The following is a 15,325-nucleotide window of genomic DNA, read 5'->3' as shown; positions in this document are numbered from 1 at the left end:
AAGAAATTGCTTTTATTGGGCACTTTTCATATCCGATGAGCTTGACATCTCCCAAGGGCGATGGAGTTTTTTTGCGACACTGCTTTTCCCTTTTTTCTTCTTTCTGTACTCTGATGGAAAAAAAAAGAGAAATCATGTAAGGGAAAAATGTATTTTTTTCATGGAGAAAACGTGCACCAGGAAATGTTTTGTTTTGAAGAAGTGATTTAACATGATACATGACCTAATTTACTAGAGTAAATGCTCACACTGCAAGGTCTGCTTTACTACAAGAGAGAAGTAGAGTGAAAGATGTCATAATTGCACTGCGTTGTTGAAGAAAACATCTTTTTCTTTGAATTCTAAATCAATCAGAATTTCAAAGTGACACACAAACCCTTTGTCTGTATTAAAGAGATGATATTTTAAAACTGATAAAAATGTAGAAAACACGTTTCTCACTTAGAAATTTAGGATGGGATTATTACTATTACTGGTAATTACTAGTTGCAGTGCTGAACTCACCATGGTGCAATTCAGTTACATGATTGGCCAGTGGTTTCATGGATAACGCGTCTGATTTTGCATCATGAGATTGGAGGTTCGACTTCTACCGGGTTTGTGTGTTTTTAAATCAGGCTACTCAGAAATAGATGTCCATTATGTGAATGAACCGCACCTGAAAGCAAACGTTGGTCGGGTTTCCTTCTTTCCTGCATGAAATAGCAAATCGTTACAAAAAGCACCAGCTAATGTCCAATAGCATTAGTCATTTTAATTAACATGAATATACTGTAAGGTCTTGGTACATGGGATTGGATTTCATCCACAATTTAAAAAAGGGCAAATTATATTTATAGGCTTCAGACACATTTTAATACAAAAGTGACCTAAAACTGTAACTTTCAGGTTAGTTTGAACCTGTAATGAAAAAGGGGCCTGAAACTTCCATTCTGTGATGTAACTGTCTCTAAAGTCGGACGTGATGTTTCATGGATGTGCAGTGTGCCTTTTCTCTTGTCATGTTCAAAATGACTTGCTGTGTAATTTCCTGAATGCGTGTCCTGTACTGCTCTGTTATTTCATTTAGATTATCTATGTGGTGTACAGATAAAACCAAACTGCATGGTCTAATTCCTGGGTTCGGCACCAGCTGAACCTGAACATACATCATCCGATCTCAACGTGATTTGAACACACAACCTTTTGATGTGGTATCAGATGCACTACCATCACACCACTCCCCATAAGTGCTTTTAATTCCCCCAAGGAGAAAAATATTTTTTTTTCATTCTCTCCTGTGAGAAGCGCCGCTCTTCCAACGAGGGTCTCTTCTTCCCAGACCACAGATTATTTTTCCTGTCCGGCTCTCACACAGAGAGCAGACACACTGTCTCCACTAATGTGTTTACTACATCTATAGATCTGACCCCCTTACAGCCCTGATATTCCTGGACAGGATCCCATATTGAGCAGTATTTCTCACGTTCTGAACTTACAGTGTGTACACAATGTACTTTATACACAAAGTAAGTGTTTTCGTAACTCTTGGACGTTTTGTCAAAATGTTACTGGCATGCCAAAATCGCCCCCTCAACTGAACAGTCCCACCCCCCTCAGTTTTGGATAAAAGGTTTGGATAAAAAGTTTTTGAACACTTTCACTTACTTAACTTGAGCCATAAAAAATAGTTGTACTTTGTCAATGGTCAGATAACTACACTAACCCCGAATTCACAGTTACTACATCAGACTGTTTGATGTGCAGGAGGGCTATCTGTCCAGGAACAGCACGTTACATAGTGTCTATGTTTTGGGGTGTCAACATTATTATGACCTTATTTGCTCAGGTGGACCAATGCCTTGCAGTAGTTTATCCTTATACTTACAATCGTTATATAACTAGGACTGTAGTTATAGAAGTTTGTACTTTCTGTTGGTTTTACAATGATTGCTTAATGATTCAGAACCTCGTTACCGTTGATATTGTTGCAAAAATGAACACATATGGTTGATGCTCCAGGCAAAAATAATCACGTGAGTTCTGATGAATGTGGAACTGTTCTTCATCACTAAATACCAGATTGCTTGTCGTTATCTTCTAACATGAAATACTAATCAGTGGCATGCTTGCGAGAATTCACTTGGATGGTTGCAATGGCTCCGTTTAAACCGAAATATCACTACCCCCCTCAGGATTTCAGACCCCCCCCCCCCCTACAGGTCATTCCCCTGGCGCCAGTCCTGGGTATAATGATGAACATAGCTGCCTTACAAGCAGTGAATCTGGGTGTGATTCCCACCTGACCCATCAACAAACCTTTTCCAATGAATCTTTGATCAATTTAAAAAAGTCTTGAAGCTGGCTAGGGAAGAAGCACTGTTTGAGTGCACTGAGGAAAATGTGCTACTGTGCTGTGCTGCTCCAGTAGCGCAATTGGTCAGGTTGTGGTGCTTTTATAGTGGAGTTATACCGAGGTTGTGAGCTCAATCATCACGTGGAGTAGGTTCCGTTTTCAGCTGCAGAAACGTGCTGTTGAATTTATGTCGGTTCTTGTGTTACTTTTTCCTCCCGATGGAGCTGTATTAATGCAGGCACACCTGCTTCCATGTCAAGTTATTTTATCGTTGCTTACAAACCAACACACTGCAGACACCTCTGATATTGTCACTGCTTGTGGGCCACGTGTTCCTGCTGTCAGCCTACCATGATCATACACCTATAGAAATATTACTGCTGTAGTACAGGAGCGAAGAAACAAAACGAAAGCACACCAAGTTTAAAAAGGTCAAAATGTGTCAAAGCCCTTCCTCGAGGAGAATGGGGTTCAAACCTACTTGTGCAGAGTATCATGTATTAAGAGGAGATTGCCTTAACCACTAGGCCACCTCCATACACACTTCAGCCCCCTCCGGACATGAGTTGCCTCTTTCCCCATACTCAAGGGTAATTTTCCTCTTCCACCTACAATTTCAACATTTACCTTGTGAGATGTCAAACCACAGAGCCTGTGCTGCGCTTCAGTGTTAGCTGTAGTGGACACCTCATTGAACATAAAAAGCATATTGAACTCCTTGGACATAAGCCATTTCTCGTCACTTGCTCAGCGAGCAGGCTCAGCGCACACTGAATGCAGGTGTCTCAGAGCAATTGAGATGTGTACAAGTGGCTGTAAAAGGGATATCTGATGCCAGTGCCATGGCTTAGTTCTCCGACGGCAGGCGTAGCGGCGCGCCGGATGGAGTATTCTCGGTCGCATTTAATGGCAACATCATGGCAACGTCAGCTCAAACCACCAAATGGAGACAGGCGTGCCGACAAGCTGACCCTGCTGATGCGGGATTAACACTAGGATGCGAGAATGCTGTGGCTTAGTTGGTTAAAGTGCCTGCCTAGTAAACAGGAGATCCTGGGGTTGAGTCTCAGTGGTGCCTGTCTTGCCACACAGTTTATCATTATGGAAAGCAACATGGTTCTACATTAAATTTAATGGAAGTGTTCATTTAATTTTTGGAACAACTTGTTTTTAAAAAAATCCATACAAATTGCAAAAGATAAAATACTCATCTGTTTTGTCAGTGCAGAGGAATTACTGCCAGCTGGCAAGGAAACAAAAACGATATTTTTGTCTTTAGCCAAAAACCTGTGAATGTAGAAAAAAGGTGATGTGCGTTAGTTTTTATGGCACAGTCAGTCCGCATATCCTTCAATTAAACATAACGTTGGTAAAAAGTCCCCAGAGACGCATTTCAAATTAATCGGACCTCAACACCGTCTCCCCTAAATGTGATGGGGTTTCTTTGGATGTCCTTAAGCATCCTGATAGTTGCAGAGATTTCAAACTTTTGGCTAAAGTCAAACTACAAGAAGTTAATAGTTGAGCGCCTAAGTCAATATCACTGGGAATGTGACTATGTAAACTTAAATAGTATTCAAAATATTGCAATTTTGTTGTAGTTTAAAAAGATATTTTAGCTGGGGATCCTCAAATGATGAGGGTAGAAAAGAGAACTATTCAACACCTTCAGGAGTGCTAAATGTGTGATAAAAGTGTTTTTTAATCACAAAGTGAAAATAGTGAATTTGTCTTTCACTTCGATGTTCATCAAAAGCTCATTAAACAATGAAGGAGAGGCTCGTGTTCCAAATTCACTTCGTGTCTCATTATCTTGCTTTGATTTTTAAAATGTTCACTGTTGACTATACACTCTTCCTAACACGATTAAAGAGCCAAGTTTAGTTCAGAGGTAAAGCATCTCATGCATCGTATGAAGCTCTGTTTTCTATCACCAGCGTCTCCACTCTGATTTCTTTTTAAGCGCGATATATTTTCTGTGATTTCTTTCGTTTGAATGCCCTCATGTGTGAATTTCAGCACAACACATAAACTCGTTTGTCTGTTTTAAAGAGATGCAATTTTTAAAACAGACAAAATGAAAGACTTATTAACTAAATACACATAGAAAACGTGCACCTAATTGAGAAAATTTGGACTGGGGCGATGTATTATTGTAGCGGCGCAAGCTCACAGTGGTGCACTTGAGGAATGCGGTACAAGGGCCAGTGGTACATTGGATAGCGCATCTGATTACGGATCAGGAGACTGTAGGATCGTAATGCTCTTAAACCCAGTACCATAACCGTAGTGTGTTCAGTCCTACACAACCTTTCTATCGACTGAATAAGCCTCCTGTTCCATCTCCATCTTCTTCCCACACATTCCGGCTATTTCAGCACCGTTATTGTTGGACCACAGTCACAGATACGTAAGGGACACTATTCTGAAGAACCGTCTTAAATAAATAACGTTGCAAAAGGTAACAATAATGTTTTCTTAACGTAACCTTACATTTGGTCGTACAATACAATTTTCTGTACCCTCAAATAAAACAAAATCTTACTGCTTTCTCCTGAGAAACACAAGTTTAGTGTTAAATCACAATAAATAATACAACAAATATACTAAACTAACACCCAGATATGACAACACACAGCTATGACTGAACACATTGAAGACTTAAAAGCCCTTTAAATTTGTATTTCCTTAATTTCCATTCTCTTCCCTCCCCAGGATAACTGAAAACTAACTATAATAAAGACTGTATATGCATTACTTGTTATACAGCTACTAATAAAAATATACATGGAACTTAATTATTAATAAATAACACTTTTATTAGTAAATACGTGTAATGATAACATTCATTGTGAATATTTGTGGTGTCTGGAAAGCAATTTTAGTTAAATATAATAATAATTTTCAAGCAAGTGGTGCATAAGCTTGTTACTTAATGAGTACATTATTTCCATTACATTCAAGACAGTTCTAATGTGATCGATTGTTCTGCTTAGTCCGCTACTGAGTAGCTTAAAACCTATGAAGAGGTGGTTTAAGCTAGACTCCTAATGCAGTAACATCTAAAGGGCAGCAGCTGTTATTTTAGGTTTGTTGCAATTGAGAACAGGTTTAGTACAGAGCTGCTGACAAATTTCAGTGGAGTTTATTGTATATGGGTTTATTGCAATTGATCCATTGTAGCAGCAAGGAAAAACAAACTTCACTTGTGCCTTTTAAAAAAAGGGAAACAGAGTAGTAGTTTATGTGGTAATTTCAGGTACAATGTAAGAACTAAAGTTATCTACTCCCATAGTAATGCGTGGGGTCCTATAAATAGAAAAAAAAAATTGTAACCCGAAAACACAACAAACACAAAACAAGAAGTCTTCCAGGAACCTAGGTAAATCCCTGTAGTATTCTAACAACTACAAAAAAACAAAAAACAAATGCAACAACTTCAAAAGAAAAAGAACATTAAAAACAAATCTGGGGAACAACAAAAACACAGAGTCTAATTCGAGAGCTTTTTCAAGTCTTCAGTGCTCCTCTCGTCTCAGTAGACCTCTCTCATATATTTGTGTACAGGTCAGGTGGAGGTACACAGCTCATGTTAATTTAAGTAGGGAGCTGCGTCAGAATGCATGGGCTTCAAAGGAAAAAGTCAAGGTTTATTCCATGCTGAAAAGAGAAGGAAACACAATGTTTCAGCTGTGGAGCCTTATTTGATTGTGACTCGAAGTAAACCTTTACTTCTTCGTTTGATGTTAATTTATCTCCATCAGATACCTAATAATATCTAAACTTGACAGTTGCTTTCAGTAGCTAAAGACGCTGCTCCAGGTGAGGCTCGAACTCACAACCTCGGCATAACTTCGCTGTGCACTGCTGTATAAGTACCGCGCGCTGACCGATTGCGCCACTGGAGCTGTGCAAAGTGTGCTCCTCATACAGACTGACGGTGCAGAAACACAGGGTGAAAACGGTTTCGGTTGTGGATCCATCTATACATGGGGAACACTGAAATAGCAAGGAGAATACAAGAAAAGAAACTGAAAGAATTGTGCTAACAGCAAAGGGGGACGGAGAGAGGTGGTCGGACAAGTAAATCAGCCTGGTAGATTGTTTGTAGCGACATTTTTGAGTCAATCGGCACAATGATTTCTCTTCATGTGCCTTGAACTGTGCAGTTTGTATTTTCGTTGTAGATAGGTTTCTTCAGAAGTCCAGTAAATTGACAATAATGGAGAACTAGCTGACGCACCCCGTCGTGAAGACCCTCTGTAAGGTGATTACACGTTTCATTTTCAAGTCGCCTCCTTTACACGCAATTGCTTCCTCGACACTGAGAGAACATGAGAAATGGCTTCAATTTCAATGTGAAGCGCAGTTCAGGCTCGATGGCTTCACATCTCCAATCAATCAAATAAAATTGCATTGAAGCGATCTAAATAAGACTCTGAAGTACTGGGAAAGATGATTATTTTGAGCGTGCCTCCCAGGGTCTGCTACGAGGCTGAAGTTGGCTTCTTATTCGCCAGCTTCTTATGCGTGTTTTTCGTTCCACCTTAAATGCTGCTGCTGTGATGTTATGTCGCCTTTCGCCTGTAGATGGCTCTCTTCGATCAGTACTAATCCGGCTGGAAAACTGTAGACATCTTCTCTTAAAGGGAATATCCAAATAAATAGCGACTGTCCAAACTATATTTTTGTATGGAATATATTTCAGAAAATCGCAAACCAATTTTAAAAACTCACCATAACACGGACTTACACTGGGAAAAGTGATTGCACTTTCTGCTTATTTCTACGGCCTCCCCCCGATTATGAAAATGTCTCACAGTTCTGACACTGACGTGTGAAAGACAATGTAACAGACTATCAAAATCCTGAAGTACAAACAATTTTAATGCACCAGTTTTTTAAATATGACCCTCTGATCTTGGCATGTCAGAATACATTGGGAAAAAGTATGGCACGAATTGCAATGGCACGCATTGTTGAGAATATCACTGACCTTGCCGATATTTGCAGGGGATACGAATGTTTTGCACATGTTGAACTACAACATGTAAAAATTGAGCTCCTTAGTCAATATCACTGGGAATGTCCAATAATGACGTACATCAGTAGCCTCAAAGAAACTTAGACTCACACATGGAGTTTTATCTTTGTATGGAGATTGGGAGAATTAATTTATACTCTCGTTGCTCATTAGCTAAATTATTTTAAAAATATGACACAGATTTGTTTGAGAAACTTGTAATTGCCCTAAAGAGAGTCTTCTTGAAGATGTGCACCAGCTAGCTCTCCACTGTCAATTGACAGGACTTGAGAAGAAACTGTTCTCATACAACCAACATACAAATTACACATCTTAAGGAACATGAAGAGAAATCCGTGTACTAAATAACATAAAACTGTCGCTGCAAATTATCACCAAGCTGTTTTATGTATCTGACCACCTCTTTCCTACTTTGCAGCGAGCACAATTCTTTCTGTTTCTTCATTGCTATTTTACTGTCTCTTTCCCCCATGGGGAGATGGATCCACAGCCGAAACTTTAGGTCGGTTCCTGTTACTCTGTCCGATTGAAAGAGCTGTATGAAAGGCACTCCCATCTCTGCAGGAAAGTTATTGCTGCTCTCAACACAATATACTGCAGCCAAATGTGATAGCGATACTGTCACTGCCTGTGGGCCACGTGTTCCTGCTGTCAGCCTATTATGTCATGTTCATCCACACCCATAAACATTACTGCTGTAGCACAAGAGTTATAGGTGCTGTTGATAGAGCATGAATCTCTTAATCTCAGAACTGTGGGTTCAGTCCCCACATTGGGTCCCTCTGTGTCAGTTTGATCCCCCAAATCCTCCTAGCATGACCTGATGGTGTAACAGTGATACCCAGTACCCAGTGTAATTCAGCTTTCTTTCCACTTGATTCAGATTCTGATCTGAAATCATCGGCCGAACAAAAGTTTGTCTAAATCGAGGGAGATCTGCTCTCAATCAAGTATTAAACACTTCAGCATTTACTGTTTGAATACCGCACTTTGTCAAAACACTGCCGCTTCTTAAGCTAATAAGTAACGGTTTTTGAGCACGCATTGTATTGTTAATGCTTATATTAAAAAAGCATAAATTCACATAATGGAATTTGGACTGAACAAAGTAGTCCAGCCCCTTTACAACATTACATACCCACTGATTAAAGCTTAAAACTACAGTAGCAGGAGTAATAATAATGGCAAGAACATGTTTGGAGTTCGGCATTTCATTTATTCTGCGGAAACATCGTATCGGAATGAACTGCCCAAGATAAAAGAGTAATTGCGGCTTCAGATCATATTTTCCAGAGCATTGCGTTGTTCTGTTCATGCTGACTACACGCTTTAAATTTGTCATTTACTGCAAGCATTGCTTTTCCAGATTTTTCTGAAATTCCTCGCATTTGACTTGACTTGAACTTTATTGCCATATGTAACCGGTGCTGGTACAATGGAATTCTTACTTACAGAAAGTCTCTCAATTGTAAAACAAGTGTAAAAAAAACAAAACAAAGTGCAAACAGTGCATCAAGACAATGTACAAACAAACAATAGACAATGTGCAAGTAAACATGCAGACAGTTTGAATATAAACAATACAGACGTGTAAACAATGACTGGAGACGTACAATAAATACATTAAAATGAGGTAGATGGTGATGGTGTAGGTGTGGTCCGAGGGGGATGGCTAAATGTGTTCGCCAGTCTCACTGCTTGTGGATAAAAGCTATTTGAGAATCTAGTGGTAAGTGTCCGTATGCTCTTATATCTCTTGTCTGAGGGCAGTGGGGTGAAGAGCTCATGCCCTGGGTGGTGACTGTCCTCTGTGATGGCCAGAATTCTACCACGGCAGCGGTCCTCATAGAGCTGTTTAATCTCGGTGAGACTGCAGTCGATGATCTTCTGGGCCATATTTACCATTCTCTGCAGTGCCTTTCTTTCTCGCGAAGAGGTGTTGCCATACCACACGGTGATCCCGTTGGTGAGGACGCTCTCGATAGTGCAGCGGTAGAAGTTCACCAACACATGTATTGGCATCCCCCATCGCTTGAGGCACCTCAAGAAATAAAGGCGCTGCTGAGCCTTCTTCATGATAGAGTCAGTGTTCACAGTCCAGGTTAGATCTTTAGAGATGTGAATTCCCAAAAACCTAAAGCTGGTGACTGTTTCCACTTCCGTTCCATCAATACTGAGTGGGCTGTGAGTGTGTGGCCTGTGTCTCCGAAAGTCCACTATTAGCTCTTTCGTTTTCTTTATGTTCAAGTCCAGGTTATTGCTATGACACCACCTAAGCAGCTGTACAACTTCATCCCTGTAAGTGGACTCGTCATCATCACTGATCAGTCCTATTATAGTGGTGTCATCGGCAAACTTAATGATGTGGTTGTTGCTGTGTCTTGCTGTGCAGTCGTGAGTAAATAGGGAGTACAACCTTGGACTCAGATAGCAGCCTTGTGGGGTTCCAGTGCTCAGGGTGAGTGGTGTTGATGTTTTATTGCCTATCCGCACCACCTGTGGTCTCTCGATAAGAAAGTCCAGCAGCCAGTTGCAGACAGAGTTGCACAGACCTAATCCCCTGAGCTTTGTCACCAGTTGACTGGGTATGATGGAATTGAATGCTGAACTGTAGTCCAAAAACAGCATTCTCACATACGAGTTCTTAGTGTCCAGGTGTTCCAAGGCTGTATGCAGAGCCAGGGAGACAGCATCATCCACTGATCTGTTGCTCTGGTAGGCGAACTGCAGGGGGTCCAGGGACTCTGTGATGGAGGAGTTGATGTGTGACAACACCAGCTTCTCCAGGCATTTCATCACCACAGATGTTAATGCTACTGGGCGGTAATCATTCAGGCATGCCACTTTTGTATTTTTGGGGGTTGGAACAATAGTGTTTTTTTTAAAGCAGAGCCAGCACTAAAATATTTCATTCCCGTCGCTGAATACATAGTGGAAACGGTATTTGCAGCGGAATGCTGTCACACATGAAACCTTTTTGTTTTTCGGTTCTGAAGTTTGAAAATGAAAATAACACGGGGGTCACCTCATAGGCTCGAAAGAACTCCAAGCAGCATAAAAACCCGCGAATTCTCACAAATTGTGCTGCATTGTGCTGCACCTTTCTTCTGCTGCTTTTTTAAATCAGCCTTAAACATTTGAATGCATACCTTACTGCTGCTAATCACATTCACGTGTTTACGAAGCTTTTTTCTGTCCGTTATGTTTTTGCTAAGCAGTTTCTCCGTTTTCCTCGTACTGTGATTGTCAGCGAGCACAACAACACTGAAACAGTGTAAAGACAGATAAAAAAGTCAGGGTAAAACGCCTGACTGTCGGGAGTGGGATTTGAACCCGTGCCTCTATTTGGAGAGCGAAACACAAAGCTTAAAAGACACAAAGCTGTGAATTTGCTGTTTTAAACCGCTTGGCTATTCTGAAAAATACGTGCTGATTGTACCAATCGCATCCGATTTTCCGTAACTTTAGAACGATTGATATGACTGGACGAACACAATTTATGGCGTTTAGCATGACATGTAAAACGGTACTGGAGCATTCGGGTCCGGACTACCAGACCCAGAAACAGTCTTTACCCCCGCACTATCAAACTATTAAACTCCCAGCCTCTCTCACTCTCTCCTCACCTCTCACCTATGATCTGAACCTCACAGTGCCTTCTTTCTTACCAAAAACCCAAACACACATTGAAAATCTATCTCTACCATACATGTCAAAAGCTCACTCCCCATCATTTCTATCCCTTTATTTCATTCTTTTGATGCATGTTTTTGCACATAACCTGTTACCTTTTTGTTGTTTTGCACACTGCCTGTTGTTGTTTTTTGCACATCGGCTGTTGTCTCTTTCTTTTGTTATACAATTGTATTGTTGTTGTGTTTTTTTCTTTGTACTACTTATGTCCGAGAGCTAGCTAAATACCATTTCGTTATTCCATGTACCTGCGTATGAGTATAATGACAATAAACTTGAACTTGAACTTTTAACTTGAATTTGAACTTGAACTTGACATAGTCTTGCAGGCAGTATATTATATATCATATAAAAAAACCATGGTCTTCTCGTTCCTAAGTCAGATTTTTAGTGCTTTCGAACGTTACTTCCAACCTGGACTGACGGCTTACCAGATCTGTTTGTGATCAGACCATGGAGTCGGGGGCTGTACCAAGCGCAGGTTCCTTCCCAATGCTGAGGCGATCATTCAGAAGATGGGTGTGAAGAGGGACAAGCTTTGTCGACTAAAAAAAGAAGGCAGGATATGCACGAATACTAATCACTGGCGACAGTTATGTTCTCTTACTATTGAGATCCCTACATTGCGAGTTTTTTTAAGACTTTGAAACTAAAGGAAAGCGGTGACAAATGAAACAGGCACAAGTGGGGTTTGAACCCACACTCTTCGGTTTACAAGACCGACACCTTACCACTTGGCCAACGCGCTTTTGAGTAAGCATGGGAATAAGGTTGTTCAAATTATTTTTTTCTGAATCTGGTTTACATCGCCTGGATGCAGCAAAAACAGTAAAAGGTATACTTGTCCTTAAACTCGGACGTGATGTTCTGCAGACATGTGCACAATGTCCTGTTTTCTTGCAGTGTAGACATTTTGCTGTTCACGCTCCGCATTCATCTGCTTTGTGAGTTGTTAGTCCGCACCTGTAACATGTAATGTCAGCCGTCCCCTGTTCTTCTATTTCTCTAGCATGACTGTGTCCTGCTGCTCGGCTTTTGTTTGTAAAGTTTGAGCGAGCGCCCCGTTCAGTGTCACTTTGTCACTGTGGTCAGAAAGCATTCTTGATTCTGCTTGAGCTGCTTCATGAATTCTAGCGACTGTAAGAGCTCTTTTTAAAGTCAGCCCTTCCTCCTGCAGCAATTTATAGTCTCTTATGTGCACATTTTTCCACAAGTTGATCTCTTAACGTGGAGATCAACGTGGAGTAGAGTGACAAGATCTACTTGAACATTTTCGGTTTGTGAAATGAAACACTAAATACACTACTGTAAATACAAGTAATGGACATTTAAAATAACCACAGTACAGCTAGAAGAGTGAAAGATAAAAGACTACTTAGAATGACATTCACAATAGACTTATGAATAGCACAACCGCCCGAACAGGGACTTGAACCCTGGGCCCTCAGATTAAAAGTCTGAGCTACCGACTGAGCTATCCGGGCTCCGAAAAAAAGTCAACACTGTTGGGATCCTCGCAAGTCACGTGTACCATTCCCAGTAGAATGAGTGAGAAATACAGCATGACATGGGTAGTTAAGGGGCTCCCACAGTCCATCTTTCCTCACATTACTGATTTTTTTCAATAGCATTTTGACCTTTTTTCACATTCAGATTTTTTTCACATTTAATAAAATCTTTTAATCAACAACATTAAAAAGAAAACAAATGGAACATTTTTTGGAACAATAATTTTAAAAAAAAACTTTCAATGCCTTGGTTGTATACGTGTGCACACCCTTTATAAAGGGAGTTGCAACAGTGCTGAAATTTAAAGAGCATTTCTGTAGAGAAAACAGCCTTGATGTTAAGCTTAGGGAGCCTGTCTTTTAGAAATTCTATTTCTTAACACCTTGCACAGCCTCCCGCCAGACTAACAAATATTTTTTTGGAGAAATTGACTCACACACCGGAAGACACTAACGTTTATTTACGTTAGAGCATGTGAATAACAGTTTAACCGAAAAAGTTTGTAATTGTGATTTTGTTAAAATTCAATAAATCGTCTATCAACAGTTAGAATTCATTAAAAAATTGTTTTATTTCATAAACTATAAGACAATTAAGAGAGTTTATAGGTCATATCCGTCGCTTATGTTCTTTTAACTCTAGAGTTCAGGATCCAAACCCAGCTGCCGACGATTGTGTTTCTTGAATCTCTTGTAATCATCAAAAGTCGATGTGTAGTCCTTCAGTACTTTCTCGAGTTGTGCCATGGATATTTTATACGATCAATACTTGTCATGCTCTTTTGCATTTTCCTTAACAAACGGAAAAAGTTCAAGGTGTGTTTACGGCTGTGCTTCACATCTACACGAGAGCAGTACAGGACACGGAGTGAGGAGTTCGTGAAGCTTTCAGTTTAGTGCGGAGTTCAGAAGGAGGATTCGCTCGCTGAATGATCAATCAAGAAATCCCGGGTGAGATTCAACAGGTGTTTTCTGCAACAGCCACGACAAGTGTGAAGCAATCTCTGGATTTCCTGACTTTGAACTAAATTATTAGTTCAAATAATTTAGGATTTAACAGAACTAAAAGAGGTACATTTAAAATCCCAGACGGGGGAGTGCTTTTTTTCTACCTCCTTACTCGACTGTCTTTCAATTCTATTTTATTTGAAAGCTTTTTGCAACCTTTAAATGCTCTTGATTAAACTATCCATGGAAAAACAGCAGTACTGATGATTTAACGCAAAAGGGTGAAACAACGCCCCAACCACAGGAATGGTAACAGGAAGGATCGTGTTCTTATTTAATATGTCCTTTTGAGATGTCTTGTCAATGCTCACAGGCGGTGGAGCTGAATAATTTACTTTTAGTGGTGTTTTTAAACAAAGATGGAACACGTTCTTTCTATACCAGGAGAAAAGGAGCAGACTTTACCTTTAAGTGGCAAAAATGACACATTATCAAAGCTAATATTAATTAAAATGATATCACAACAAATGATTTGAGCCTTGAGCTTTCATTGGACGTCTGTGTCTCCATAACTTTGTAGGTGAGAGAGAGGATTGTGTTAATTTGTAGGTGCTTCTCGGAAGTGCGTTGGTGGTACAGGCGCCTTCCAAATAATTGAGTCAGGTTGAATCCCAGCCAGTGCAAACCCAAATCTTTTCAAGATAATCTGTGGTCCGCTAACACATCTTTTGAAACACTACAATAGGTAACACCCCATGTGAAACATCATGAGCATCTGTTAAACCTCTCTACCTACCCGTTCCTCACAGAGACATGACGAGGGTCTAAAGGGACATTTTGAGCCGTAGAAACATTTTATCATTCTGTACTTTCCTGTGCGGTCAGGCCAGTTCCACTTTAACTGCGCCTGACAACGGAGGTCGTTTTGAAAACAACGAGAGTAAAGGGACACTGCACGTCTGCAGAACATCACGTCCGAGTTTAAGGACAGCAAGAGATTGGAAGCTAGGGAGATTTGTGTCTGTGTTTTTATTATAGGTTCAAGAAAATCTGAATACCTTTTCAAGACGTATTTCAGAATCCCAGTCAAATCCAGTACGAATGCCGCATAGATCTGCATTGTACAATTAGTATACTGTTTGTCCGTTGAATCAAACATGCCTTATGAAGCATTTCTAAAACAGGAGAGATCGTTAGGGAATGCGTCTTCCTGTAAAAATAAAATGACTTCAATGGCACTATAAGCAGAGGTGCTCTACAGAAAAACTATAGCCAGAGATGCCAAAGAGGTCGAGATTTCACCACGTGAGAGAAAGTATCTCAGAAAACGAAGTTGCGGTCGTTTCCACGCGTTATAAAACCACTAGGTCAAACAACAAGAGCTGAAGAGCCGCTGTTGAGAGTAACACTGCCGAGCGCTCTAAGGAGCTGGCTTAAACCTCCAGTCTCTTCAGGAGCATCTGTCGGAGTCGCACTGCTACAGCGCATCTCCTTGTTAAGTATCCCTTTTATTGTTGTTGCTGCCTCCAGGCGATGTAAACCAGGTTCAGAAAAAAATAATTTGAACAACATTATTCTCCTGTTTATTTGAAGGCAAGGTGGCCAAGTGGTAAAGTGTCAGTCTTGTAAACCGAAGATTGTGGGTTCAATCCCCACCTGTACCTGTTTTGTTTGTCTCCACTTACCTTTAGTTTCAAAGTCTTCAAAAAAAATGTAGGAGTCTCAATAGTAAGAGAGCATAACTGTCGCCTGTGATTAGAATTCATGCATATCCTGCCTTGTTTTTTAGTCAACAAA

At 40.4% G+C, this 15,325-nt stretch overlaps 1 protein-coding gene and 2 non-coding genes across 3 annotated transcripts in view; all 3 read right to left on the bottom strand.

The window, feature by feature from the left end:
• Positions 1-15,325, bottom strand: part of LOC148665564 (antigen WC1.1-like) — a 589,159-nt gene that overhangs the window by 37,898 nt on the left and 535,936 nt on the right. The gene's annotated exons all lie outside the window — the stretch shown is intronic.
• On the bottom strand, positions 6,150-6,243 carry trnai-uau (transfer RNA isoleucine (anticodon UAU)). The gene is made up of 2 exons: positions 6,206-6,243; positions 6,150-6,185 (listed from the first exon to the last, which is right to left on the bottom strand). It is a non-coding gene; the product is annotated as a tRNA-Ile (tRNA).
• On the bottom strand, positions 11,749-11,820 carry trnat-ugu (transfer RNA threonine (anticodon UGU)). Its single transcript has one exon. It is a non-coding gene; the product is annotated as a tRNA-Thr (tRNA).

Source organism: Lepisosteus platostomus, chromosome 5, assembly GCF_059453375.1.
Source record: "Lepisosteus platostomus isolate fLepPlt1 chromosome 5, fLepPlt1.hap1, whole genome shotgun sequence".
NCBI lineage: Eukaryota > Metazoa > Chordata > Actinopteri > Semionotiformes > Lepisosteidae > Lepisosteus > Lepisosteus platostomus.
This window is presented reverse-complemented; position numbering and strand designations above follow the sequence as displayed.